Source organism: Tenrec ecaudatus, chromosome X, assembly GCF_050624435.1.
Source record: "Tenrec ecaudatus isolate mTenEca1 chromosome X, mTenEca1.hap1, whole genome shotgun sequence".
Classification (NCBI taxonomy): Eukaryota; Metazoa; Chordata; class Mammalia; order Afrosoricida; family Tenrecidae; genus Tenrec; species Tenrec ecaudatus.
This window is the reverse complement of record NC_134548.1, coordinates 72,570,144-72,598,036: the sequence shown is the minus strand read 5'-3', so window position 1 is coordinate 72,598,036 and position 27,893 is coordinate 72,570,144. Positions and strand designations below refer to the sequence as shown.

At 37.2% G+C, this 27,893-nt stretch overlaps 1 protein-coding gene and 1 pseudogene across 1 annotated transcript in view; both read right to left on the bottom strand.

The window, feature by feature from the left end:
* Nucleotides 1–27,893, bottom strand: part of ZC3H12B (zinc finger CCCH-type containing 12B) — a 251,708-nt gene that overhangs the window by 139,377 nt on the left and 84,438 nt on the right. The window lies entirely within an intron of this gene.
* LOC142433423 (kelch-like protein 5) lies at nucleotides 183–27,889 on the bottom strand (annotated as a pseudogene).

Below are 27,893 nucleotides of genomic sequence, written 5' to 3'. Positions count from 1 at the left end.
TTTCTACAATAGTGCCAACGTTTGTGTTTAGCTGATGCTGTTTTTGTAATGAATATTTTTATTCCCTTTTGTCTTGTTTTTGTATGCATTGTAAAGATATTTTCTTTATTATTTGAAGCTATATTTAATGTTTTTCAGTACATGAAATCCAGATTGATGAACCTATAGGGAGAGCAAGTAGACTAAGAGGTTCTGGGGATCGGATTACAGTAGTGGTGTAAAACCAAGACTAAGTCAAGAAGTCCATTTTTCTCATCTGAATATTTCCATTTAGCATTTTTTGTAGCACCAATCTATAAACAATAAAACATACAGCGGTCATCAAGTTGATTCAGACTCATGGTAAACCCTTGGATGTTTGAGAACAACTGTGCCTTTTGGGTTTTATTATTGGTGTTGAAATTATACACAGCAAAATATAAACTGATTTAGTAATTTCAACATTTTCAATATTGTGACATTGATTACATTCTTAAAATTGTGCAGCCATTCTCACTCTCTTTTTTTGAGTTGCTCCTTCTCTATTGGCAAAAACTCATTTTATCCTTAAACTTCCTGTCTAACCTTTAGAATTGCTTTTATAAATTTGATCCCTTATAGAACATTCATTAAAAAATATACTGCTTATGGCAGGTGTTCTTAATTACTTAAGTGAGCCAGTTATTTGGACTAAAGAGGACTTCAGGGGATATTTCTGATTTAAGGTTTCAGGGTAAACATTTTCTGTGGCCAGCAATTTTAAGGGTTCATCCAAACTCAATGGTGTCAAAAGTTCTGGATTCCATTAGAATTGAAATTCTCTCTTGACTTTTTCACCACTTTTGATGAGAATTCTTCTTTAGAATCTTTAATCAAAATGTTTAGTAATGGTAGCTAAGCACCACCCAGTTCTTCTTCTTACATTAATTTCTCTGTTATTCAGGCAAATAGAGACCAATTGTACCAAATTTCCAAGCCAATTATGTTTCTTTTTCCCTTAATATATGTGATGTTTTCATCACTACAAACAAATTATTTCTCTATAAGCAATAACTCCACCTTTCTCCCTCTCTTCTGGCCCTCATAAGCACTAATAAACTTTGGTCTGTATACATATTTCTGTTCTTCTTAGTCAAGTGAGATATTTAATAGAAAAACTTTAAATTGTGAATTAAGTGAAGAGTACAGAGCTGATCATAGTTTTATGATCAACAATTCATAAGTATTCAGATTTTACTCATCCATTGAAATCACCTGAATGTACCATTAATTATCCCACTTCCTTCCAGTGTTTACTTTTTCCATTCCTCCTTTCCTAACCCTCTGAAATTTGTCCATGGGTCAATGTACCCTTTTGATTTTAAATGTTTGAGCATTATAATGTAGCCATGAATTTATTTCCAGGCCTGAAGGATAAGGACCATGGTTTTGAGGACCTCACTAATCTCTATCTGATAAGTAGCCTGGATTCTTATATGATCTTAAGTTCTTTTCTACATTTTTCTTCATTCTGTCCCCAACCTCTAATGTGATCCTTTTCAGAGAAGGTGGTAGTAGTAGCCAGGTACCATTTAGTTCTCCAAGTATCAGGAGTGAGGAGATTGATGCTCGATCCATTGGACAAATTGTTTGCATGTGTCGCATCTTCATCGCTCTGCTTTTTTTTTATTGAATGGGGAGAGACCAATAATTGCATCTTAAAGGTTGCTCGTGAGGTTTTAAGACCCCGATCGCTAATAAGTGAAGTCTATTTAAGGACTTATTCAGTACAATGGCCTGATACTCCAGCTATGTTGTAGCAGGCACCAAAACTTCATTTCTCTTTCTGGCCAAGTAATATTCCATTGCATGTTTTAGTTGTTGGTGGATTCCATTGAATTGGTTCCATTTCCTAGAAATGTTATTTGGCTTATTGTCCATGTCCTCTACCTATCTAAAAATTTAAAATTATTTTCCTTTTTACTGAGACATTGTAATTTTCTAAGGATTTCAGAGATTAATTCCTCATCTGATGTGTCATTGACAAAAAAATTCCCCATGTCTTTTGATGAGGTTTTCATAGCATATAGTGTTTTAATTTTTAGGAGATCCCAGTCATATACTTTGTCTTCTGCTGTGTGTGTGCTTTTCATACGTTTGATACTTTGTATTAGAGTCCTAGAGTTTGTCCTCTTTTTTTTTCATTGATGATTGTTGTAGTTTTAGGTTTTACTTCTAGGTCCCAAATCCATTTTGAGCTTGTTTTTGTATATGGAGTGAGGTATGGACCCTGCTTCATTCTTCGGTAAGTGGAGACCAAACTTTGCCAGTATCATTTGTTGAAGAGACTGTCTCTTCCTCATTTAATGTGTTTCATTCTCAATTCTGTTACAGTGGTCTACGTAGTTATCATTGTACCAATATCAGGCTGTTTTGAATACTGCGGCTGTGTAGTAGGTTTTGAGATCAAGCAGTGAGTGGTCTCCCCAGTTTGTTGTTCTATTTTAATAGTGCTTTGCTTACTCTGAGTCTTTTACCTTTCCATATGATGTTGGTTATTAATGTTTTGTCTTTTTAAAGGATGTCAGAATATGGATCAAGACTGTGTTGTATTTATAGATCACTTTGGGTAGTGTTAACATCTTCACAAAGTTAAGCCTTCATATCCATAAACATGGTATAGCCTTTCATTCATGTAGATCTCTTTTGCTTTCTTGTAGCAGTGTTTGTAGTTTTCTTTGCACAAATCTTTTGTTTCACTGGTTAGATTTATTTCTAAGTACTCCATCTTTTCGGTGGCTATTATAAATGATATTTACTTCTTGATTTACTTTTCAGAGCTCTTTGTTAGTATCCAGGAACCCAACTGATTTCTGTATGTTGAGCTTGTACATTGCCATGTTGCTAACTTTTCAATTAGTTGCAACAATTTTCTTGTGAAGTCTTTATTACTTTCTATGTATAGAACCCTATCATCAGCAAATAGAGGGCTTTATTTCTTTGCCAACTTGGATGCCTTTAATTTCCCCCTTGTGACCTGATAGCTCTGCCTAAGATTTCCAGCACAATATTGAATAAGAATGGTGATAAAGGGCATCCTGGTCTGATTCCTGTTTGCAAGGGGAATGCTTTTAGTTGTTCTCCATTGAGTAATGGTGGTCATTGGTTTCATACATTTTCTCGTTATTATGTTGGAGGAATTTTTTTTCTATTTTCTATCCCTATATGGTTGAGGTCCCCCCCGCCCCCAGGAATGGGTGTTGGATATTGTCAAATGTCTTTTCAGAATCAATTGGTATGATCATGTGGTAATTTTCCTTTGTTCAATTCATATCAAGAGTCAAGAATGTCCAGCCTGGAGGGGCCATATAACGTTCACAAAAATTATCAATAACAACTAACTTCACACGTATCAGAAAGAGAAGTGGTTCCAGCCATCATATTAGGGGTGAGTTAATGCTTGTCTAGTATGACATGTGAATAGTGTTATACATCTCCAAATGGCCCTTTGCAGAAAAAGGTACCCCACCCCTGACATGTGATCAGGAGAGAAGAGTGATGGGTGGATACCATGCTTGTTAAGGTGGAGGGGCAATGTAAAAGAGGAAGATCCTCAAAAAGAACAATTGGGAGGATGGCGCAGTATGGGGTAGTGTTTCGTTCTGTTGTACTGAGTCACTGCAAGTTGGAACCAACTCAACAGCACCTGAGAACAACAAAAACCCCTGTTTTATATGATAGATTCCAGTAGTTATTTTTCTACTGTTGCACCATTCTTGCATACCTGGTATAGGTCTTACTAGGTCATGGGGTAACTTTTTGATATATCATTATATTCTACTGGTGTGCATTTTGTTGAGAATTTGTGTATCCTAAGTTCATGAAGCATATTGGTTGATAATTGTCTATTCTGGTAATGTCGTTGCCTAGTTTGTGTTCACTTCCTATTCAAATGTACCACCCTTTTATACATTCTGGGATTGTTTGAGTAGAATTGGTCTTAAGACTTCTCTGAATGTTTTGTAGAAGTCACCAGTGAAGCATTTTTGGAGTTGGTTTGGTTGTTGTTGTGCATTTTTAAATTACATGATCCATTTTTACTTTTGTAACACATAATTTAAGGGGTTTTTTTTGCATCAGCCAGTGTTGGTATTGTGTAAGTATTGTGTTTCTAGAATTTGTCCATTTCTGCTAGGTTTTCATATATGTTGGAGTACAAACCTTCATAGTACTGTGTTATTTTTTTAATTTCAGGTGGTAATATCGCCCATTTCCATCCTTATTGGTGATATTTGCATCTTCTCCTTTTTTTCAGGTTTGTCAACTATGTTAATCTTTTCAAAGGATAAACATCTTGTTTTTCTATTTTCTGTACTAATCTTTACCTTTTCTTTTGTTCCGGTGGCTGCTTATTTTTCAACTTTTTTTCTATTCTTGGAGAAGTTTGGCACACGTGTTGATTTTTATTTCTTCTTTTTGGGTATGTGTGTTTATGTCTATTTTATTATTTCTGAGTAATACTTTTGCTATATCTCAAAGGTTTTCAAAGGTTTGGTTATGTTTAGTTTTCATTCCCATTTCAAGGAATTATATTTTATTTCTTCAACAACACATCACATTTTTTGGACACAGCATATTTTAAGCAAAGTGTGGTTCTTTCCTTGTATTTGACTTTTTCCCATATTTCTGTTGTTGATTTATAATTTTATAGCATTGTGATCTCAGATGTTTTGTATTATCTCAGTATTTGAAGATTTATTAAGGCTCACTTAGCAATATAACCTATGGTTTATCCTGTAGATTCTCTGTGTGCATTGGAGAAGAATACATATTGTGATGTTTTGGGGTGAAGTATTCAAGTAGGTCAATTTGTTGTTTGGTTCTCTTCGATGTGTTTCTTTCTACTTTTTCTGTTCATTGAGAGCAATGTATTGAAGTTTCTGTAGTGGTTATATTTTGTGTCAACTTGGCTGTCAGGATTCTCATAGTTTTGGCAGTTGAGGCCTCCTCCATGGTATAATCTAGCATAATGTAATTAATACATGATGAGATCTGCTGTGAGCAGCAAATCACTTGTGGGGAATTAGGGTTGAGTGCACACCCTTACTCAGGTCACAGCTCTGATGTTTCCTCAGGAATGTAGTCTAGTTCACATTCCTTGCTTTGTAATTATCTTCATTGAAAATTGATAAATCTGGTTCCCTCTTCTGTCTTGTAAATTTATTTTACTCTGGAAACTTCTGAGTTGAGTGCTTGGGTTATGTTGTCATGTACGTAGATCTCAGGTTGATTCCTGCTGCTGTTGATTTTCTGTCCAAAGAAAACTATTTTTTCTTAGCTTGTCTTGTTTTTACAATTACCTCTAATTTCTGTTTATCTGGAAATGTCCATGTTTTAGACTCCTAGTTGAGGGACAACTTTGCTGGCTATAAGATTCAATTGGCTTTCCCCCTCCCCTTTTATGGTTTATATATGTCATTGTATTTCATTGTGTCTATTAAGTTTCTGCTAAATCAGTCTTAGTCTTACTGGTTCCCATTTTTAGATAATTTGTCATTTTCCCCAGCTGCTGTCAGGATTCTTTCCTTGTCTTTGGTTTTGGAAAATTTGATTATGATATGTCTTGGTGATTTTATTTTGGAGTCTAACCTGTTTGGGATTTTTTTTCAGTTTCTCCTCCTTCATGATGTTCAAGAAGTCTTCTTCCAACATCTATGACAATGTCCTTAGTGATTTTTGTTTCTTTTTGTTCTATAATTCTTATCATATGTATGTTATTCCTCCACAAATTTCTTAGGTTTTCTTTGGATTTTTTTTGTTCTCCCCCCCAAATTTCCCCCATATATTTGGCATTGAGATTTGCCTTCAAGCTCTCTTGTTCCTTAAATTCTACTGCTTCATTCCAGATTTAGGATTAGCTAAATCTAAAACCTTAATGTGGTTCCACTCTCTTCCTCTGAAAGTCTTTTGGATATATATGTTCATTTATTGGTGCCATTCTATTCTGTTTCTTCATGTGAACTGACATGTTCTATTTTCCCTGAGACACTATGGTAATGTTGTATTTTCATTTATTTGGTGACTGTATGGTACTGAAGGGGTTGGTGACTCTTGCTCACTCAATATAACTTTTGGAGGTATAGGGTGCATAGGTCATGTAGAGACAGTTTTCTCCAATTGTGTTGGAAAGGAAAGGAGAAAAGCAAACAAACATGAAAACATACAAAGAGACAAGCCAGAAATCACTCAAAAAGAAAACCAACAAACAGGTAAAGAAACAAACATTATTTTAAAACCCAAGGCAGAACAGACACCTGTTTTTCTCTTTGTCGGCCACAAGAGTGCACTATTCAAGGCCATGCTCATCTGCAGGTGGCCCCCAAACAATCTAGGCTCTCTTTAAGCCTGCACTCAGTGGTAGTGCAGCCATGGCTAGGTGGTGGCGGTCTATCTCTCTAGTCAACCAGAGATCGTGGGGAACTCTGCTGGTTACACTGCTCTTACACCATGAGCTGGTGCACTTCACCACTGGGGTTAAGCAAGCCTGTGCCCCACAGATTTCTCAGTCTGTAGTTGATGACCCCAGGGAGCTTGCCATGGGAAATTCAGACGCTGTTGGGTGTGTGAGGGTAGTGTATGATCTCCTCTGGTCACAAACACTTCTCAGGGTTTATGGGGAACAAGAGGTTATCCCGTTTCTCCTCCATCATCCACTACATGTGTCTGCATAGTGGCTTTTCAATACCACAGGCTGTGACAGTTTGCTTTCAACTGATATTTTTATGTCAGGCTATATTCTAAACACCTGAGGATATTCAGGGGTTGCAACCAAACATTGAGTTTGAAAAAGTGGGGCTGATTGCATCTCTGTTCACAAGAAGGGTGTGGGGAGCGCAGGGATATCCAACCCCTTTCATTGTCAACCATAGGAGAGTGCCCTGTGCTTGGGGAGGAGCTGGTCCCTCCGCAGCAAGGCAGAATTTGTCAGTCTGCTTCTCCTGGAATCACGTATTAAGTTCATTTTTTCTAGATTTTCCTCAGAGATTTTGGGTTCCAGAATTTTCCTCCATATCTATTGTAGAGGGTTGTGTAGCACATGTGTCTTCACAGCCATCTTGCTAAAATTCATTATCTCCATTTCTTGAAAAAGAAACTTTAAGAAGTGGTACCTACTTCATTGGGTAGACTCCAGTTAGAGCTCCCAATCTTCAGATCTAATTTTTCTCATCCAAGGAACAGGTACAAGTCCTGTTCTTTGGAGGTGACATTCTTATCTTACCAAGCAACTTCATGTTTCAAAACAGACTGGAAACTCTTTTATTATACACTCTGTGAATTTTTCAAAGATATGGTGTTTCTACCTCATACTTGTAAACAGTCATATGGCAAAATACTTCCATAATTTTTTAAGTTCCCTTGCATATAGATTCAAAATGTCAAGTTGGCTACCTGGGTTCTGGACCAGCAGTTGTTTTATGTTCTAGATTGTTATGACTTCCTTGTTGTTTGGTACTTTCATCATTAGGTAAGATCCCTCTTCATCTAATTTTCTTTGAGTACTCTAAGAGTTTATATGGCATCATATCCATTGTGAAAATTAGACACTGAATAAGGAAGGCTGAAGGCATGTCGGCTGCTATTCACATGGTGGGCCATTTGAAACCACCATAAGCTCCTCAGGAGAAAGACTGTGCTTTACTCCCGCAAACAGTTACAATCTCAGAAACCCACAAAGGAGTCCCTGTGAGTCAGCATCGACTCAATGGCAGAGAGAGAGAAGAAGAAGAAGAAGAATCAATGTATTTGAAATGTGGAATTGGCAAAAAATGTTGACAGTAACATAGACTGCACAAAGGGAAAACAAACATGTCTTGGAAGAAGTATGGCCAGAGTGCTCCTTAAAGACAAGGATAGAAAGTCTTCATCTTGCATACTTTGGAATGTTATCAGGAGAGGACAGTCTCTGGAGAAGGGCATCATGCTTGATAAAGTGAAGGAGCAGAGAAAAAGAGGGAGGTCTTCTATATCATGGATTGACACAGTGGCTGTCACCAGAGGCTCAGACATAGGAACCGTTGTGAGGATGGTACCATGACTGTACAGCATTTAGTTCTGCTGCTCATAGGGTCAGTATGGGTCAGAACAGACTCAATGATACCTAACAATAACAATATTAATGTAGCCACTCCTGCTTTTTAAAATTAAAACTTGCATGGCATAACTTTTTCTAGTATTTTACTTTCAACAATTCACTTTTGAAATATCTGAAGTGAGTTTCTTGTAGATAGTATGTTTTCAGACTGTGTTCTTAATACACTTGTCAAGCACTGCCTTTTAAATTTATACTTGTATATTTAGATTATTTCTATTAAAGTCCACCATTGATAATTAATATATTAGAATTTAAGTCTTCCACTTTATTGTTTTCTTTGGTTTCCTCTGAGTCTTTTTCCCCTTTTCTTTTATTCCTGTGGGTTATTTGGAAATATTTAAGGATTCCATGTTGACTTATTTATTGTGTTCATGTGTATATTACTATGTACAGTTTTCTTATAACAGTTGCAGTATGGATATTTCAATGTAAAAAGATAACAGCACCACATCCCAGTGGCATCAATATTTCATTATTTCAAGCTAAATACTTCTACTTAGATCCTTTTATTTTTAAAATTAAAAAAAATGTTGATCTCTAGTTAACATACCATATAATTTGATAGTTCAATCATATCAAGCAGGGTTGTGCAATCGTTCCCACAATCAACATAGAAATATTTTAATTCTTTTTGCACCCATTTATATTTATTCTCTGTTTCCCCCCCATCCTCCCCATCAAAGCCCCCAGTTACTTACTATCCAGCTACTGTCTTTGTAATTACACCCACCCCTCTTTCCCTATGCTGATAAATATATAAAATAGGGGCAAACAACAAACAAGGCCCCAGCAATTTTTTATGGCACCCATGTCTTCAGTTATGTCTCCATGAGGGCAAAAAACAAAACAAAACAGGAAAGGCCATGTCATAAGAACTAATTGTTTGTATATTAAGGCTACAATCAGGTGAGGGTTCAGAATACATTCATACAACTATTGTTTCTATAAGACCCTGGTTCCCTTTTGGAAATATCATTGTCATTTTATTGTTGTACATCACAGAGATTCCCCATGGAGCTTAAGGCAACTCTGGTAAAAGGTAAAACACTGTGGAGCAAAGTATATTATACAGTTGCAGTACTTCTTATCAGACTCCAATATATGAATTGTTAATTTTTACATATTCAAAATATTGGTGGCTGGACACTGGTTACACATGGAATTAAGGTTGGAGATGTGGCAATACATTCAGTAACATTCATTTACAAGGACAGATCCATGACTAATACATGTCACATAAAGGTAAAGAGAACGTGAAAACAGCAAATACAAGTTGACCTCAGGTCACCATTTGAAACGACCACCAATTCCTTAATCTTGGTATAGCAACCATGTGCTTCTTCTTTTACTAGGGCATTTTATCTTAAAGTTAAAGAAGGTATTTTCATTTTTTGGTTCTATTATAAGTGAGTTTAAGGTAAAACTCACTTTGTTAGTGAGGTTTCCCTTTCAGGTTTTTCTGTGAAGAGTGTTGTGTACCTCAGAACCACAGTCTAATGTTCACATTGTGTGTAGCACATTACTTGGGGTTAACAATACCCAGTTAAGGAAATAATATTGGGAGCATTTTCCCCTTAGAGTCTCTATAAGCAGTGTTACGCATTTTTCAGAACAGGAGATACCCCACATGACCCATTCACCATCAGAATTGTAATCACCTCCTCTAATACAGACATGACATACCCCCCATTCTTGGTTGATCTCCCAGTAAAGTTTACTGATTACTTTTGTGGGATTGTCTTTAAATTTGGGGTGACCCTATAACACTGCTATATGGTTGAAAGTAGTTGGTCTTCTCCTTCTCCACTCAACATGAGAAACTGACACCATCTATAGTGAGGCCACCTTTTTGAAATGATTTTCAGACTTTCTAACAAGGAGGTGATGAATAGTTTATGGTTTTTATCCTTATGGTAATATACAATATTTGTGCTTTTGTGATCAACTAAACTTCACAAAATGGTTTCCAGGACCCTCCATATTTTATCATTGTTTTCTTAGGGATGCAAACTTTGTGTGTATGTACCATAGTTTCTTTGACCGTTCTTCAATTGATGGGAATTTAGGCTAGTTCTATCTTCTTCATATTGTGAACTGTGCTACTATGAACATGGGATAGCATATATCTGTTCGTGTTCATTCTCTTAATTCCTTAGGGTGTATGACCAGCAGAGGTATTTCTGAGTCATATATTTCTATTCCAATTGTTGCAGGAAGGGCAACATTTGCCACAATGGTTGTACATGTTTACAATCCCAGAAATGTATAAGAATTACAGTCTCTCCACACTCTCTCCAGCATTTTTGTCCTGTTGCAGTTTATTTTTGTATTGGAGTGTCTTGTGGACATAAGTTGATATCTCATCATTATTTTGATATGCATCACACAGGTAGATAATGACCATGAGAATTTCCTGATGTGTTTGTTAACAATTTTGAGTTCTTATTTGGTGAATTATCTGTTTATGACCTTTGCCCATCTTTTAACTTGATTACTTGTGTTTTTCTGGTTGTGATGTTACAGAATTCTACATACTTTAGTGATTAGTCCTTTTTCCATTGTGTCATTGCTAAATATTTTTCTCAATCTGTAGGTTCTTGTTTTCTTTTGATGAACTATTTGATGTGCCCAAGTGTCTTATTTTTAATGATTCCAGTCATCAATTTTGTCTTCTGTTATGTATGCTTCCTTTATTATACTTGGTAGTCTGTAAGTGAACTGAACTTTTCTTGTTAGTTGTCCATATAGCTCTGGGGCTTACATGTAGTATATACTCCATCTTGAGTTCATTTTTGTGCTTAGGGAAAGGTGTGGATCCTTTTTCCATTCTTCTGCAGCTATAGATACAGTTTATCCAGCACAAGTTGTTTAAGAGGGTGCCTTTTTCTCCTTGTTCTATATATCTGTCTAAATATATTACTTGTCTATATATATTACTTTCCATTGTTCTATATATCTGTCATTATAACAGTACCACGTTTTTTTAACAACTGTGACTGTAATATACTTTAATATTGTGTAGTGCAAGGCCTCCTACTTTGTTTCTTTTTGAGGAGTTCTCTGCTTACTTTGGGCTTTTCCTTCTCCATTTGTAGTTGGTAATTCATTTTTCCATTTTTAAAAGAATAAAGTTGGGATTGTGATTATAATTGTATAGTATTTATACATTGCTTTAAGTCAGCGATTCTCAACCTAGGGGTCATGACCCCTTGGGGGGTGTCAAATGACCCTTTCACAGGGGTTACCCGATTTGTAACAATAGCAAAATTACAGTTATGGAGTAGCAAAGAAAATAATTTTATGGTTGGGGGGTCAACACAACATGAGGAACTATATTAAAGGGCCACAGCATTAAGAAGGTTGAGAAGCATTAAGAAGGTTGAGAACCACTGCTTTAGGTAGTATTCATTTTCACTGTATTAAATCTTCCTATCCATGAACACAGGGTATATTTCTATTTGTGCAGATCTCCTCTGGTTTCTTGTAATAGTGTTCTTCAGTTTCTTTGTGAAGGACTTCTATTTTTGTTTATGTTTATTCCTAAGTATTTCTTCTTTTTGTGATTTTTAATTTGTATCATTTTCTTAATGTATTTTTCAGAGTTCTTTTCATTGGTATACAGGAATACAATTGGTATATTTATTACTCTTGTAACCTACCACTTTATCAAATTCCCCTAATGTTTCAAACAATCTTTTTGTGGAGCTCTTGGGAATCTCTATATAAACTCATGCCATCTGCAAATGTTGAGAGTTTCATTTATTCTTTGACTAGTTGTATTCCCTTGATTTCTTTTTGTTTTCTAATAGTTCAAGCTAAGATTTCTAGTACAATGTTGAATAAGAGTGGTGATGGGGGCATCCTAGTCTAGTCCTCATTCTGAGGGAAATATTTTCTGTTTTTACCACTTGAGCATGTTATTGGTTGTTGGCCTTTATAATGCCGAGGAGTTTCCCTTCCATTCCCATTTTGCTGAGTGTTTCAACAGAAATTGTTTTTGGGGTGTTGTCAAATGACCTGTCTGCATGTATTGATATGATAAAGTGATTCTTTTTCCAGAAATATCATTTTATTGGGGCTTATGCAACTCTTATCACAATCCATACATACATCCACTGTGTCAAGCACATTTGTACATTTGTTGTCATCATCATTTTCAAAACATTTTCTTTCTACTTGAGCCCTTGGTATCAACTCATTTTCCCCTCCCTCCCTGCTCCCCCTCCCTCATGAACCCTTGATAATTTATAAATTATTATTTTTGTCATATCTTACACTTGTCCGACATCTCCATTCACCCATTTTTCTGTTGTCCATCCCCACGGAGGAGGTTATATGTAGATCCGTGTAATCGGTTCCCCCTGTCAACCCCACCTTCCTTCACCCTCCTGGTATTGCCACTGTCAGCACTGGTACTGAAGGGATCCTCTATCCTGGATTCCCTGTGTTTCCAGTTTCTATCTGTACCAGTGTACATCCTCTGTTCTAGCCAGATTTGTAAGGTAGAATTGGGATCATGATAGGGGGATGCAGGGAGAAAGCATTTAGGAACTAGAGGAAAGTTGCATGTTTCATCGTTGCCAGATTGCACCTTGTCTTGCTCATCTCCTCAAGACACTTCTGTAAGAGGATGTCCAGTTGCCTACAGATGGATCTTAGGTCCCCAATCAGCACTCTCCCTCATTCACAATGATTTGATGTTTTGTTCTTTGATGCCTGATACCTGATCCCTTCAACACCTCGTGATCTCACTGGATGGTGTGCTTCTTCCATGTGGGCTTTGTTGCTTCTGAGCTTGATAGCCGCTTGTTTACCCAAGACCCCAGACACTATATCTTTTAATAGCCAGGCACCATCAGCTTTCTTCACCACTGTTGCTTATGCACCCACTTTGTCTTCAGCAACCGTGTTGGGAAAGTGACCATCATGGAATGCCAGTTTAATAGATCAAAGTGGAAAAAAAAAGATCAAAGTGTTCTTGCATCGAGGGAGTACTGATCAAGTGATTCTTATTCATTTTATGTGGTTGATTATATTGATAGTTTGAGTATTTTTTTAACAATTCTTGCATCTCTGGTATGTTTTGTTGAGATTTTTGCATCTCTATTCAAGAGGGACATTGGTCTGTAGTTTTCTGTCTTTGGTTTAGGTACCGAAGTTATGGTCACTTCATAGAATGCGTATTGGAGTTTATTGTCTCTTTCTATATTTTTGGAAAAGTTTGTGACAGTTCTTCACTAATGCTTATTAGAATTCCCCCATGAAGCCATCTTGTCCTGAGATTTGTTGGCTGAGCGTTTCTTGATGACTTTTCCTATTTCTTCTTTTATTATGGGTCTGTTGAGGTTTTCTACTTCCAACTGCATTAATTTGGGTAGATTGTGTAGTTCTTGATATTTCCCCATTTCTTCAATTTTATTGATCTTGTTGGAGTACAGCTTTTCATGGAAGTATGTTGTTATTTTTAAAATTTAATTTGAGTATGTCGTGATGTTGCCCCTTTCCTCTCTAATTCTAGGTAATTGTATCTTCTCTTTTACTTTGTTAAATTTGCTAACAATTTTGCTGATCATTTCAATTCTTCTCTTGCTGATTTTCCATTGTTCTTCTGTATTCTGTTTCATTTATCTGCTCTAATTTTTATGTGTTATTTTCTTCTGTAGATGTAAGGTTTGTGCTGTTGTCTTTGTTCCAGTTGTCAGAGGTGTTGTGTTAAGAAGTTGATTTTGTTTTTCTCTTTTTTCATGTGTGTACTGATTGCTATAAACTGCTTTCTCATAACTGTATTTGTTGTGTCTTCAAAGTTTTGTTATGCTGTGCTGTGATAGTTACAAAATTTTGTGTCACCTTCATAAGTGAGTGTAGGGGTGAGTCTAGCCTGTCAATCAGGTCACAGTCTGATGGTGCCTCCTTGTGGGTGTGGACTTCTCATGAGGATTCTGGGAACATCCCCTCTTTGTCCCTGGAGATGGACCACACCCTCTCTCTGCTTCACATTCCTGTTGATAAGCCACGTGGAACCATGCTGAGACCTGTGAGGGTCCTGGAGATGCTTCTACTGCCACTGAATCCACAAGACTTTTCACCCACTGGCTTGTGATCTTCCTGCCTTTTGCATCATTGCATATGCTGCGTGCGTGTGAAGAGGGATTTATGGTATAGAGTTCAAGGTGATTGATGGTTCTGTTTCTTTGTTTTCCCCCACCCCCCTAATGATCTATCTTTCCTTGAGTGTACTGTATTGAAGTCCCCTGCTATTATTGTCAAGCTGTTAATTTTTCTCTTCAAGTCTGTAAGAATTTGGTTGATGTATGTTGAGGGTCCATATATGTTAATTATGGCTGTATGTTCCTGGTCTATTGACACTTTGATCATTATTTAATGTCCATCCTTGTTTCTCATTATGTTATTTGCTTTGAAATCCATTTTAGAGAGTTTAGTATTGCCACGCCTGCATTTTCATTGTTGTCATCAGCTTAATGGATTTTCTGTCATCCTTTGATATTTAGTCTGTTTTTGTTTTTAGGTTTGAGATGTGTCCCTAGTAGGCAGATGTCTCTAGTAGGCAGATGGGTCTTGTTTTCTAATCCAGTTTTCTATTGCGTCTTTTATTTCCTCAATTTAGTCAATTGAGATTTAGTGTTATTATTATAAATGTGGTTATTTTGCTGTATTTGTGTTTGGTACTTTTGACGTTTTAAAATGTGGATTTATTGATATCGTTACTTGGCCAGTAATTCTATTTTGCTTGTGTGCTGTTTTCATTATATTGGTTTCTGGGTGATGTTTTCTTATATGATGCTCTCAGATTTGTGGGCTGTTCTTTTTGATTTTTTTTGTCCATAGTGATTTGGTAATAATTTTTGAAATGCTTGTCTTGTTTTTACAACTTCTTTTATTTTTTCCTTGTTTGTAAATATACTAATCCTTCATATCTGAAGAATAATTTTTATTGAATAAATGATTATTGGTTGGCAGGTTTTTTCCCTTCAAAATTTGCTATATGTCAAGCTATTATCTCCTTGCCTGCATAGTTTTTGTTGAGAAGTCTGAGTTTATACTTACTGGTTTTCCTTTGTTGGTGATTGTCCTTTTTACCCTAGCTTCCTTTAGAATTCTCTCCTTTTCTTTGAAGTTGACTATGATATTTCTTCATGTTTTTCTTCTGGATTCTGTCATGTGTAATGTTCTCTCAACTTCTGGAATAGTTATTTTCTCCTTTTAGGCTGTTAATGTGGGAGCATATTCACTAGTGGAGGAAGAGATAAAGTAAAAGGCGATGAAGTCTGAGAAGGGCAGGAGAAGAGTGTAACCAAATATTAGGCAGCGAATATAATATTAGTTAGTATAATATAATCATATAATTAGAATAATATAATATACTTAGTATAAATAGCAAATATCTAAATATATGGGAAAGAAATATGATTTAAGGAGTAAGAGAAAGGAAGGAGACAGGGGGCATAATGAAAGGGTGTGGACCAGAGAAGAAAAATTCAAGGTTAAAAAAAGAAAAGAAAAACAAAAGGAATTATAGGGGCTTAGGTTGGTCAGCAGTTTGAAACCAGTAGCAGTTCCATGGGAGAGAGACTTAGCTTTCTACTCTTGTAAACATTTACAGTTTCAGAAACCCACAGAGGTGTCACTATGAGTCAGCATTGATTTGATGGCAGTGAATTTGGTTATTGTTTGTTTTTCATAAATTGATTGTTCTTAAAGAGTTCTGTTTCTATAGGAATGTGCTTGTGCTCTTGGGGGTATGGGTTTACTTGTGTCTGTCTATGAAGCATTTTGGCTGAAAGACAGGGTCACTTGGAGATATAAGTTGAGTGTTAAAAAGAGAGAAGGGGTAGAGGAAATCTAGAAGAAGTTGGCCCAGTGGCATAAGGCTGTGGTTGTGCTATGGGGGAGTCTGTCTTAGATGTCTGTAGTAGTTTGCGATCCAATTGCTCCCAAAGGGCAGTTAGATGAGGGGCTTGACACTGTGTGTTTGGCTATTGTTTGAGATGATACTGTTCTTGGAGTGGAGTGGGAGGAATGTGTGCTCTGAAGCAGCGAGGGTTGATGATCAATGATGGGTACAGGGTATGCTTGTGAACTCCAATTTAAAAGTAAGGAATCTGATTGGGGTGGGTGATATTTGCCTGTGTCTGTCTGGGACGTGTACATAATCACTGGGAAGGGGGCAGCGTAAATGAAGAGAGACCTTGAGAGCCAATGAGGGATGTGGGTTAATTTACAATGAAATACAGGCAGAATGCAAAGGCCTAGAAGCAATCAGTAGGCCTGTGGCTTGGATGGGAACCACCTCCTAGACATATTGGGTGTGATTAAGGAGTTCTGTTTGTATGGGGCATGAATGTGCATCTCTGTCCTTTGGCACCTGGGTTTTCTTGACTTATGAAGGAGTCTGTCAGCTTTTCCCAAGAGTCTGCTGTCCATACAGAGTTCCCAGGGGCTGGTGAGTTGGAGCTTGGCTATGTTGGTTGGTATGGCCCTGTTCTTGCAAGCGGAAGGTGTGTGCTCTGGAAAAGTCAAGGCTACCAGTCAGTGATAGGGGCAGGAGATACTGGTGAGTTCAAAAAGAAAGGAATGTCTGGAGTGGGTTTGATCTTCCTGGGAGACACGAGCTGCTGCAGCAGGTTACAGTCATGTGAAGAGAGGCTGTGGGAGCCAAGAAGGGGTATGTATGAGTTTACAATAAAATAAAAGTGGATGAAAAACTGAGGAGCAAACAAGCTTTCCACATAGTCTATTCTCTACACAGAGGTCCCAGGGTCAGTGAAATAAGGTGTATGCCTGGATGGGCTGGATGGGGGCTTGTAATCAGTTCCCAGAAGAAGAGGAGAGCAGAACACTCTGAATCGTGCCCACCACCATCTTTGGGGTGGGTGGATTATGCAAGCTCAGTTTGTGTTGCAGAACTCTGATTTCCTCCCCACTCCCTGAAAGAAAAATAAAGGGAAACAAACAAAAACCTTGGTGCAATTAGCTTTCAAATCAAGTGCCTGGGTTCTCTCTGGGGATCTCAGAGGGGCTCTTCTCTTGGTTGTTACCTGACAGCCATTCTATATTACCTTATGTTTCTTTAGACTTCCTATTTTAAAAATAAAATGATCTTAAGTATTTTCTACATCAAATGGTATCATGATTTGTTTCAATAATCAAATATAATTAAAAGTGAGTAAAATGATAGTCTATTATGTTTACATCTATTTATAGCCACTCCAACATTAGTCTTTCTTTTTTAAGTTCTGAACCTTCTTCTATTATCATTTTATTTTGTTTTGTTGAGGGAACTTCATATAGCCATTCTTTAAGCATTGGCAATACATTTTCATAGTTTCTCTTCATTTGAGAATGTCTTTATTTCTCCTTCATTCTAGAAAAGAACAAAAAGGGTCTTCTGGATATGGAACTTGCAGTTTAGTCTTCTTAGTCGCTTAGCACTTGGTAAACGTGTGCCATTTCTATCTAACCTCCATGTTTTCTGAGGAGAAATTCCATGGCATTTGAATTGTTTTCCTCCTATAGGTAAGCTGTTATTTCTATCTCACTGTTTTCAAGATTTTTGTTTTGCTTTTACATTTCAGAATTTAACTCTTGTGTGTTTTCATTTGGATTTCTTTGTGCTTATCTTATTTGGGGTTTTATCAAGCTTGTAAAATCTGTATGTCTTGTCGAATGTACAAAGTTTTAAGCCAAAATTTCTTGCTTGATAAAAACAAAGGAGACTTGAAGTACTCTCTGTTGAAGATAAAACATTAAAGTCTTCAATATGGATTAAGTTCAATTTAAAGAATAAATTCTCATAATCAGACCAATAAAGAGTATTGCAAAAAAGGAAAACTGTTGACATTTACAAGGATTTCATTTTATTGGGATGCACAATCCACACCCATGTAGCAGCAGTTAATAAATCAAACAAGCATTTCACTTTGAGGATTAAGGTGAACCTGAGCAAAGCCATGGTATTTTCAGTCATATCATACTCATGTGGATATGAATGACCAGAAAAGAATGGATGCATTTGAATTATTGTATAGGTAAAAATGTTAAATATACCACAGACAGCTAGAAGAACAAACAAATCTTTGTTGGAAGAAATACAGATAATATACTCCTTAGCAAGGGTGGTGAGAGTTTCTCTCTCATACTTTGGACCATTCTCTGGAGAAGAACATTGTGCTTAGTAAAGTATTGGAGAAAAAGAAGAAGAACCTCTACCCGAACAAATGACTGACTGGATCAATGGAATCAAGCACAGGAGAGATAGTGAGATTGGCCCTAGATTGGGCAAGGTTTTGTTCTGTTGTACAAAGGGTTTCTGTGAGTCAAAACCAACTTGACAGTGCCTAACAATCTTTACTTCAATATTACTTGAGCCTTACTCTCTTCCACCTTTTGTAGTGTAGACTCTGATTATAGTAATATTACATATTTTGCTATAGTCCTTCAAGTTGCTAAGGATCTATCCTTTATTTAGCCCCCAATCTCTTTTCATTCTGTGATCAAGGTTGAGTAATTTCTAATTATCTGACCTCAAGTTCATTGATTTGAACTTTCATCATCTTTACCATCATGTCCAAAAATTACACTTTTTCATTATTATGATTTTCAATTCTGTAACTTTCATTTGGTTCATTTATATAGTTTCCATTATTTGCTGTAATTTTATATCTTTTTTGCTTATTTAAAATTAAGCGAGGTTTATTTCTTTTATATGTAATTCATGGACAGCTCAATACTTGCACTATTTGCTAAGTGATTATGAAAAGCAGATACAATGTGGAATCTACTTAAAGGTGCTAAAATTTACTTTTTTACTTATAAAGTTACCGGGGAACTTACATACTGGCAACTATTCATGTTCAGAAATAAACTTATCAATGCCAGATCTGAATTTCAATTGCCTTCCCTTTAGCCCACAACCCAAAGAAGTCGTATGGTTCCTAGATGCAGCTAACAGTTTGAAATGAGATGAAAGTTAAATATTTGGAGTCTAAATAAACAACATAAAAAAGAACTTCTAATTTAAAAATACATGTATTGTTTGCAGCTCTATGTAATGCCACAGAGGTTAGGACACCATGCAAAGACTGAGCCACAGGATGCACGGCTCGCAAGACAACCATGGAGGTCCCCTGGAGCCCTGCAGGTGAGAGTGAACGCTTAGTTTCGGACCTCAGCATTTTAGTTTAATCTCAGGCCAGATTATGCTGTGAGACTGTAATACGACACTGGGTGTGTGGCAGTCTGGAGGGGAAAGGGAGATGAGGAAGAGATAAAGAACAGAGTTGGGCTGGAGGTGGGGTGGGGTGGGATAGGAGGGTGATTTAGTAACTGGGAGGAGAATTGAAAAGTCACATTTTTCTTTTGTTCAGGATACAAGGAGAAACCATCCAGAAGGAAGATTATGACTATCTATAAATAACTGACAAAGACAGAAATGCTGATAATTAGTGGGCTGTGTCTGTGGTTCTTGGCTGTTCACATTGCCAAGGAAGACAAAAACTCCTGATATGTTTGTCTAACACGGCATTGGTGTGACCATGGGCAGCAAGAGTTCAGCTGAAGTTTAGGGCAGATGTTGCCAGGAGTTTATGCTGCATGAAAGTAAAATTGTCTCCAGATTCACCTTTTCCTCCCAGCTCCGCTTGCAGGAGCTTCAGGGTCAAGCTATGCTATGGCACAAGGTGACAATGTCCCCGGGGGAAAAGGCAGTTTTTTCTCTAGAAGTAAGTCTCAAAGTAGGACTTCGTGCTCTTGATCAATGGCATGTTTGATGCAGTCCACCAGTGGTCCATAACAACAGTTGTTCACAATGTACTGATAGACTTGATTTGCTTAAACTCCATCTGGAATCTGAGAAGGGTCTCATAGCATACTATTTATAACAGACCTGGAATCTCATTGGTCAGCTCCAGGAGCACTGGGGCAGCTCCATTTTTTGTCACCCCATTCAGGTATCTCTGGTAATAACGTTCAATGGCTTCCAAGGTGTGTTTGCCATGTGTTCTTTTAATATGTTTCTGGTACTCCTGGGAAAAGATGCTCAGCAGAGTTGCCTGCGATTGACTGGGGAACCTCTGCTTCAGCTCCCTCAGGCTCTGTCTGGTAGGCGGCACAGACACTAAGCTACAATTTTATATCTTCTATTTGTTTCAATAAAATTCATAAGTACTTGATAAGCATTTTTTTGTGTGTTTTAGTTTCTTCTTTTTTTTTTAACAATTTATTGGGGCTGATACAATTCTTTTCACAGTACATACATATACATACATCAATTGTATCAAGCACAACTGTACAGTCTTTGCCCTAATCATTTTTTTCTCTTTTCTTCTTTTACATTTTATTAGGGACTCAAACAACTCTTACCACAATCCATACATATACATACATCAATTGTATAAAGCACATCCATACATTCCCTGCCCCAATCATTCTCAAGGCATTTGCTCTCCACTTAAGCCCCTTGCATCAGGTCAGGTCCTCTTTTTTTCCCCCCTCCCTCCCCTTTCCCCCCTCCCTCATATGCCCTTGGTAATTTATACCTCGTTATTTTGTCATATCTTGCCCTATTTGGGGTCTCCCTTCCCCCCTTCTCTGCTGTCCCTCTCCCAGGGAAGAGGTCACATGTGGATCCTTGTAATCAGTTCCCCCTTTCCAACCCACTCACCCTCCACTCTCCCAGCATCGTCCCTCACGCCCTTGGTCCTGAAGGTATCATCCACCCTGGATTCCCTGTACCTCCAACCCTCATATGTACCAGTGTACAGCCTCTGTCCTATCCAGCCCTGCAAGGTAGAATTCGGATCATGGTAGTTGGGGGGAGGAAGCATCCAGGATCTGGGGGAAAGCTGTGTTCTTGATAAGCATTTTTATGGGGACTACTTTAAAAGTCTTGTCAGATAATCCAATGACTTGATTCTTTTCAGTGTTGGTTTCTGCTTTTTTTTTTCTCAGTTAAATTGTGAATTTCCTAATTCTCAGAGTTAATTTGAATTCTGGAATTGGTTATATATATACCATGGACTTCCAAAAGAAGAAATAAATCTTTCTTGGAAGAAAAACAGATAGAATATTCTTTTAATTTTAAATTTTCTTCAGTATTTTGAATATTATATTGTATTATGTTATCACAATCTGTATCCTATTTAATATTCCTTATTAGAAAGCCACCTCCTGTTTGAGGTAGCATAAGGGTATGCTCAGGTTCACATTGGGTTTCACAAATACCATCCCAGAGCAAAAGGAGTATACTGCTTCATCCTGCTTCATTGCATGCAGGTGAGGTGTAAGTTCTCCCTCAGTCCTACTGGCACATTCCTAGCAAAAATAGAAAAATTTTCTAAATTCATGATACACTGCTGTTGCCTTTGAGTGAGGTGAAAGGAGTTAGGGGACTTGAATGAATAACACTTCTTGATGGCTACAAAGTAGAAGTCCAGCTTCCTGCTAGACTCGGCTGTCAAAAGGGAAGGGAAGAGAGCATAAGGAAAAGTAGTCTCACCTCATATTACCTTGTTATTCCTCATTGACACTGAATGATGGCTCCCACTGACATCAAGGATGGAGGAAAGCATAATGCCAACTAGCACAAATCACACCATTTCATTCTCTGCTTCATTCATGCCAGATGGGTAGAGGCTTAGCACTCACAGGGCTTCATTGATAGCATTTATATATTATGTTTTATGTTTACATATTCTTTTACTTTTTTGTATTTTAAAAGAGGAGCATTTAGTTTGTACTAATTTTGTGTAATACACTAATGACTTATATGTTACAGGTTAATCACAAAGTGTTACTGCCCAGTGCTTTTTGAAAACAATAAATAATTCACTGAGGGTATTAATGATCCCATATATACTTAGAGTTAGCACACCTTTGTGAAACAAACATTTAAAACTTCTTTTACAAGTATTCAATAAACTCAGTTCCCCAAAATAGTTTGAGTACAAACGAGCACTATGACAAACATAAGAAAAATTAGGGAGGGAAGGCAAATGCAGAATTCAGAAAACAGGAGGTCTAAGCAATGTCGTAAATGTAAAAAGTAAACTTAAAGTATTTTTCAAGATATAAAAGAAAACAAATTCTCATAATTAAATGCTAGGTAGATGAAAGAATACTATACATTATACAGTATTTATTTTCTCTATATAAATCTGCATATCTTAAATGTAACATAAATTACCACACTTCAATTTAGGAATGACATTTACTTCTTGGTAAGTCTCCATGAAATTGAATGAATATTTAAATAGTTCCCAAAGATTGTGTCTCATTTTTATTTTGTCATCATTCTTTTAATGCTTTAATGTTTTTCTTTACTAATGGGACTAAAGCAGTTTCGGAAATAAAATACAAAACCAGAGTGTATGCACAAGCGCGTACACACACACACACACACACACACACAATATGCACCTGCTTTAGAAAATACTGTGTAATAAAATATGTCATTAAAGTAGTGCTTGCAATTAAGTGATCAAGGAAACAAGCAAGCAAAATGTACTACAACTTAATGTACCACAATAAATGCAGACATAATTTTTAAAGTTATGAAGCACCTTACAAGGTTATTATTATTATTAAATACTTTTATTGGGGGCTCTTACATCTCTAATCACAATCCATACATTCATCCATTGTGTCAAGCACATTTGCACATATGCTGCCATCATTATTTTCAAAGAATTCTCTCCCCACTTCAGCTTCTGATATCAGCTCCCAATTTATTCCCCTCCCTCCCCTGCCCACCCTTCCTCATGAACCCTTGATAAATTATAGATTATTATTTTCATATTTTACACCATCCTCTGTCGCCCTTCACCCACTTTTCCATTGTTCGCCCTCCTGGGAGGGGGTTATAAATTAATCCTTGTGATTGATTCCTCCTTTCTCCCCACAAACTCCCCTAATTCTGGTATCTCTTCTCTCCTTGTTGGCTCCAAGGGGTTTATCTATCCTGGATTCCCATGTTGCAGGCTCTTATCTGTAGCAGTGTGCATGTTCTGGTATAATCTGATTTGTAAGGTAGAATTGAGGTCATGATAGTGGGGGAAGGAAGCACCAAAGAACTAGAGGAAAGTTGTGCGATTTATCAGTGATATACTGCACCCTGACTGGCTCATCTCTTCCCTGTGACCCCTCTGTGAGGGGTGTCCAATTGTCTACAGATGGGCTTTAGTTCTCCACTCCATGCCCCCACCTCACCCAATTCACATGGAGTATGATTTTGTTCTGGGTCTTAGATGCCTGATGATCACACAGGCTGGTGTGCTTCTTCCATGTGGGCTTTGTTGCTTCTCAGCTAGCTGGCCGCTTGTTTATCTTCAAGCCTTTAAGACACCAGATGCTGTATCTTTTGATAGCCAGACACCGTCAGCTTTCTTCACCACATTTGCTTATGCACCTATTATGTCTTCAATGATCGTGTCTGGGAGGTGAGCATCACAGAATGCCGGATTATTAGAACAAAGTGTTCTTGTGTTGAGGGAGTACTTGAGTCGAGGCCCAATGGCTATCGGTAACCTTAATTCTTAACATATAGATATGAGTACATAGTTCTATTCTCCTGATATATTTGAAATTTTAATAAAATAATCTAGATAATATGCATAAAAATGCTTGGCTGAGATTAAATGAAACTCCCAGTTAACAATTGGTTATGCTTTAAAGTAGTGCAGTTAGCCTCATTTCTCCCCCAAAAGAACACTCTTATTGGGAGCTATCACAGATATCATATCCTTTCATACGTCACCCTGCATAATGCAAATGGTGAACCAGTTTGGCTGGTTCACATCAAGCAGTATTGTACAATTGCTAACACCATCCTTTTCAAAACATCCTCTTCCTTCTTGAACTCCTTGAAACCAGATCCTCTTTACCCACTCCCCAAAGTGCCCCCCCAGGAACTCGCAGCCCACCAGCTGCAGTTTTGATTTACTTAGAACACCAAAGTATTTAATCCTGGTTTGTTTACATCTTCTTTCCATGGTTTGACATTTTCACTTTGTGATCAGGGACTTTGTGTCCAGGAACAAAGTTCAGCCAATGTAGTAGAAAGGTGCCCATTGACAGCAGAACAATTGCAATAAATTCATAAAAGAGAATAGCTTTATTTAGGAAATTAAAGTTTTACATTCACCACATAGCCCTAACACTCTCTAGGCACAATGGAAAAACTTACTTTTTTGATTGATAATCATAAGCCTCCATGATACTAAGATTTATCTGTCCATTTACCAACCAACAGCATAACCATCACCAAGCAAACAGATACCCACTGCATCTCTGCTGATGTTCATAGAGGCAACTGCAGTCCACATATCTCTTTTGTTATCATATCTCTCCACATAGTCTGAGAGCCTGGAAGTCAGGTTGGAGGCAGAAGCATCATGACTTTCAATAGCATACAGCAACCCATTGCAGGTAGTTACTCCTATTCCTCCTCCTTTTTGGCATCTTTGTATACAGTGTCCATTTATTGGTATGCAGATCAAATTACTCCACTGATTTGAGACAAGAACATCCATAGAGACTGCCAACTACATAAAGTTTTCCACCGAGTACTAGCACACTTATATTGATCCTGCGGGCAGACATAGTGTCAACAAAGTTTCACTGACAAGCCAGTAGGTCCCATCTTTTCACTGTATTCTGATAGCATCAGCTACCATGCCATACTACTGCATATATAGGACCTTCCAACACAGTCACACCAATGCCATGCCTATGTGTGGACATGGGAGGCATCATGCTCCACGTTTTCATTTTGGTGTAGTAGGCCTTTATTGTATTCAAAGTCTTCATTCTGTCTCTGCTTCCAACCATATACAGTTTGGCATCTAATACTGCAACATCGAACTGCAACCACCACCAATTCATATTTACAACAGGAGTCCACCTATTGGTTAGGAAATCTTAATTTTCAATGCTTGTTGCTCCTTTTGCTGAGTCCATTCCTCCAACCACAAATTATGTACCAATAGTTGACATCCGAGTTTGGTTCTAGGACTTTGTAACACGGGTCATCTCTCTGGAAATAAATGGCATTTCATTGCTTCCATAATGAGTTTCTGACATTCTGTATCATCTGGAAAGACTGAATTATTTTTCATGTGTTTAAGGAATTGTGGTGCAAGAAGTGGGAACCTAATTGTGTTAGACAGGGATCTCTAGAGCAACAAAACCATATATATATATATATATATGAGAGAGAGAGAATGCAGTACAAAGAAATATAACAGCTAATTAGTTCACACAGCAGTACAGAGAGCTCAGTTCAACTAATTTCCATGGAACAGTTAATATACTGGAAGTCCTTCAATTCACAAGAGCTGTTGGGTCCACTATCATGATCCTAATTCTACCTTATAAACCTGGTTAGACCAGAGGACATACAGTGGTGCAGATAGGAGCTGGAAACACAGGGGATCCAGGACAGATGAATCCCTCAGGACCAATGGTGAGAGTGGTGGAAGGAAGGTGGGGTAGAAAGGGGCAACCGATTACAAGGACTACATGTAACCTCCTCCCTGGGGATGGACAACAGTAAAGTGGGTGAAGGGAGACGTCGGGCTGTGTAAGATATGATAGAATAATAATAATTTATAAATTATCAAGGGTTCATGAGGGATGGGGCAGCAAGGAGGGAGGGAAAAAATGAGGAGCTGATTCCAAGAGCCCCAGCAGAAAGCAAATGTTTTGAAAATGATGCAGGCAACGGATGTACAAATGTGCTTTACACAATTGATGATGTATGTATAGATTGTGATAAGAGTTGTATGAGCCCCCAATAAAATGATTTTTAAAATAAAAAAAAGAACTGGTTACAGCTTTTTTTTTGTTAGCAGTTTCATAATGACCTTCTCTATTTCTTCATGAGTTATGGATCAGTTGAGGCTTTCTACTTCCATCTGTGTAAATTTAGTTAGTGTATGTTTAGGTATTTGTCCATTTTCCCTTTTAGTTCATTTGAATATGATGTGATGTCATGGCTGTCAAATCTAATTCTAGATATTTACATCTCTTTTTATTTGTTAAGTTTGTCAGTTCTGTTAATACTTTCAAAGAACCAACTTCTTGTCTTGTTAATGCTTTCCATTGTTTTTCTATTCTCCAATTCATTTATTTCTACTCTAATCATTATGATTTCTGTATTAGACTGGATTATCTAGAGAAACAGAACCCCTGACACTCATATATATATAAACTTTATATTGAGAAATAAAGTTGCCTCTATAATGTAGGCAACTGAACCCAGTCCTACTCAAGTCCGTAAGTCTGATGCAAACCAGGAACTTCTTTAGGTTCAGGTCAATAACAAAGGAAGGTGTAAGGGAATGCAGGAATGTCACGGGCTGGTTGGTGTAGAGTTGTGTGAATCCAAAGTCAGTGGAAACATGGCAGGGCACTGAGAGCTCTTAGGGTCATGCAGCTCATATTGTGATACTGTGCAGGCAGGCACAGTCCCAGAAAGCAGGAAGGTAAAGGGGCAGTGAGAGAGAGAGCTGTTTCCAGTTTCTTTCTTATAAAAAGACCATACTTCCGAGGAAGCATCATCAAGTTGAAAGGTTCAGACTCACTCCTAGGCTTTCATACAAATTCAAGGTGACCTAAAATCTAACTGCCACAATTTCTCTTCTCTGGTTGTTGGAAGTTTTAAGTTTTTGCTCTTGTTCTACTTTTTGGAGGTATTGTGTTAAGGTGTTGATTTTGGATTTCTTCTATTGTTCCATTTGAGTGTTGATAGTAATAAATTACCTTCTGATAACAGCTTTTCTGTGCCCCAAGGGTTTTGGTATATTGTGTTATTGTTATCATTTGTTTTAAGGAATTTCTAAATTCCATCCCTTATTTGAAATATTATTCAATCATTTTTAAGTAGTATGTTATTCAGTCACTATGTGCATGACTTTAGGTTCTTGCTCTTTCTATTGTTAATTTCTAGTTTTATACTGTTGTTATCTGAAAAAAATGAATGATAGATCTCAATTTTTTTAATAAATTTTTATTTTGTGGCTGAACATGTAATATATTCTATAGTATGTACTGTGTGCACTAGCAAAGAATGTATGCTGTGTTGTTGTCAAGTCCTGGGTCTGTATATATCTAGGTGGGTGAGTTGGTTGTGTTGTTTAACTCTTCTTTATCTTTTTTGAGTTTTTCCTGATGATATGTCTTTCCTTGAGATTGATATCATCTACTATTGTTATCCAGATGTTTACTTCTCTCTTCAACAATGTGAGGGTTTGATTTATGTATTTTAAGGGTCATATATGTTTATTGTGGTTACGTGTTCTTGTTCTATTGTTCTTTTAATAGTTATGTAGTATCTATTCCTGTCTCTCATTGTGCTATTTGCGTTCATGTCTATTTTATTGGAGATTAATATGGTCACTTATGTGTTTTTAGGTTTGCCATTGTCTTGGTAGGTTTTTCTCCATCTTTTGATTTTCAGTCTGTTTTTTTTTTCTTTGAGTTTAAGGTGTGTCTCTTGTCGGCAGCATATAGATGGCTCTTGTTTTTTAATCCAGTCTGCTCTTTTCTTTTTTTTTTTAATGGCAACAGATGTTACTTTAAGTAACTTGTGAAACAAAGACCCACAAAGTACCTAGTGCTAAAGCCCAAAGATCTACTTGTGCCTTTTTTGCTGTGCAGGTCCAACCCTCACAAAAGAAAATTTTGTTTGAATATCAAGTTTTTCTTAAGTCTCTGGTAAATTTCACATTAGTATTGATTTTTCAGACAAAGGCACTTTTCTCCCATATAG